Here is a 3,036-nt window from a genome sequence, read left to right as displayed (position 1 = left end):
CACCACTGGACCAATTGGCAGCATCAGGATGGATGGTGAAGAGATTGAGATTGTTCACAGCTTTAGTCTGCTTGGCTCCACAATCAACATTCTCGGCATCGGCAGCCAGGAAATTAAAAGATGTATTGCGATGGGAAAGTCTGCTGTTATGGACCCCTCTAAATTATTCAAGAGCAACGGTGTGTCTCTGGAGACTAAGGTGTATCTGATACAGGCCATGGTCTTTGCAATCACTTGTTATGCGCCAGAGAGCTGGACAATGACTAGGGAGGACAGAAGGAGAATTATTGCTTTTGAGCTTTGGTGTTAGAGAAGAGTACTGAGGGTGCCATGGACTGCTAAGAAAACAAACAGATTCATCCTGGAGAGGGTTAAACCAGTCTGCTCATTGGAGGGAAGGATTCTGAGACTTCGTCTGACATACTTTGGTCTTGTTGTAAGGAGGGATTGGTCCTTGGAGAGGGACATCATGCTTGGAAGGGTGGAGGGCAGGCGCAAGAGGGGAAGGCCCTCTGGGAGATGGATTGATTCGGTGACTCGGCAATCGGGATGAGTGTGTCGGAGACAGTGAGATTGGCACAGACAGAGTAGAGTTTAGAGCTGTTGTACACAGGGTCGCTATAAGTCGCAAGTGACTCGACAGCACATAACAACAACAACAACATCACTCATATCACATGCAAGCAAAATCCTGTTGAAGATTATCCAGACTGGATCCATTGACAGAGAACTACCAGAAATACAAGCTGGGGTTAGAAGAGGTCATGACACTAATGGCATTATCTCTATATCAGATGGATCTTGGCAGAATGAAAAAAGTACCAGAGAGATATCTGTGATTCATTAGCTATGCAAAGGCATTTGACTGTGTTGATCACAACAAATTGTGGTTAACTTTGAAAAGAATGGAAATTCCAGAACACTTGATTGTGCTTATGTAAAACCTATATTTGGACCAGGAAGCAGTCCTCAGAACAGAACAGGGAAACACTGCATAGTTCAAAATCAGGAAGAGAGTGTCTCCATACCTTTTCAATCTATATGCAGAACAGATTATTCTGGAGACTGGGCTTTATGAGGAGGAATATGGCACCAAAATTGGAGGAAGACTCATCAACAACCTATGTTATGTAGATAACAAAACCTTGCTTGCTGAAACTGAGGAAGACCTTAAACACTTTCTGCAGAAGGTCAAGGACTGTAGTCTTCAACATGGATTGAATCTCAGCATCAAGAAGACAAAGTGTCTCACTACTGGCCCAATTGGCAGCACTATGATGGATGGAGTAGAGATTGAAATTCTTGACAATTACAGCATGCTCGGCTCCATAACCAACACTCTTGGCACCAGCAGTTAGGAAATCAAAAGATGAATTGCATTAGGTAAACCTGCTGTCAGGGACCTTTCCAGAGTCCTGGGAAGCAATTAAGCCAGTTTAGAGACTAAGGTGTGCTCGATCCAGTCCATGGTCTTTGCAATTACTTGCTATGCATCAGAGAGCTGGATAAAGACTAAGGATGGTAGAAGAAGAATTGATGCCTTTAAGTTGTGGTGCTAGAGAAGAGTCTTGAACATACCATGGACCTTCAAGAAAACAAATAAGTTTGTCTTGGAGAGAGTGAAACCAAGTTTTTCCTTGGAGGCTAGGATTTTGAAGCTCCATCTTACATACTTTGGCCAGGAGGGACTGATCCTTAGAGAAGGACCTCATGCTTGGAAGGGTGAAGGGACAGCACAGGAGATGAAGACCCGGATGAGATGTATTGATAGAGTGACTAGGGCAATGGGGGTATGTGTGTTGAAATCAGTGAGACTGGCTCAGGACAGGGCAGGATTCAGAGTAATGTACATAGGGTCACTGTGAGTTGCAGGTGACTCTACAGCACATAACAACAACATAGGGATTTGATTCTTAAAAAATCTCATTATTTTATTCTCTCCTGGATGTAGGTTTTTCATTATGTTTGGAAATCTATTAATGCTGTGCAATAGAGCTTCTAGGGTTGTTTCTAGCTTGTCTTTGGTTTTACTTCTAAGTTTCTGATTCACCTTAAGTTGATTTTTGTGTATAGTGTGAGGTGTGGGTCTTGCTTAAGTTTTCTGCGGATGATTTTCCAATTTTGTGAACACCATTTGTTAAAGAGACTATCGTTTTCCTGCTTAACCGATTTTGTTTGCTTATAAAAAATTATTTGACTATAGGTAGATGTTGGAAGCAGGAGTGGCATCCACTTCCTAAACAACATGTCTCCAGAAACTCTATGAACTTTGATAAATGTCAGTGGATGTAGAGGGGTGGCAGACCTTTTGTGAATAAGGTCATTATGAATCATGCTCAACTCGAAGGGAATCAACAACAACAATTGGAAGATGAGCTGATTTCTAGGTTCTCAATTCTATTCCATTGATATATGTGTCTTTTGTTGTACCAGTACATGCTGCCTTTGACCAACTTATTGTGTAAGTAGGATTTGAGATCAGGGAGTATGATGCCTCTTATCTTGTTTCTTATTTTAGGGTGCTTCTTACTTTCCACAAATTTTTATGAACTATTATTAAATTATTGGTTGAATTGGAATTAACAAAATTTCATAATCAAAGTGCTAATGTAAATAAAATTTCTCTGGGAGACTAAATAAACCCTGAAAATCTGAAGTTACCAATGGATGTCTACGATGGGTAAAAATGCAAGAGCTAAATATTTTAAAATTTTTCTAAACGGAATTTTTTAAATAGCATTTTTTAAATTTTAATTATGATTTTAACAAACGTTTACAGAAAAGTTGGATTTTCATTCATTCATTATTGCACAGTTTGCCCCCTTCCTCCTTTCACCCTCCTCAAGTTAACTGTTTAAAATACTAGTTTCTTTGTTGTTGTTGTTGTTGTGTGCCACCGAGTTGCTTGCGACTTATAGTGACCCTATGCACATTTAGATAACAGAAATGGCAAAGGAGGTTGAGTTTTCAAGTATGGAAATACAAAGGAAGAGGAACAGTTGTAAGCAGACACTGGTGATTGGGACATGGAATGTG

Source organism: Elephantulus edwardii, unplaced genomic scaffold, assembly GCF_000299155.1.
Source record: "Elephantulus edwardii isolate Elephantulus edwardi_28Jun2011 unplaced genomic scaffold, EleEdw1.0 scaffold00423, whole genome shotgun sequence".
Classification (NCBI taxonomy): domain Eukaryota; kingdom Metazoa; phylum Chordata; class Mammalia; order Macroscelidea; family Macroscelididae; genus Elephantulus; species Elephantulus edwardii.
The sequence above is the reverse complement of the archived record's forward strand: the minus strand, read 5'-3'. Positions refer to the sequence as shown.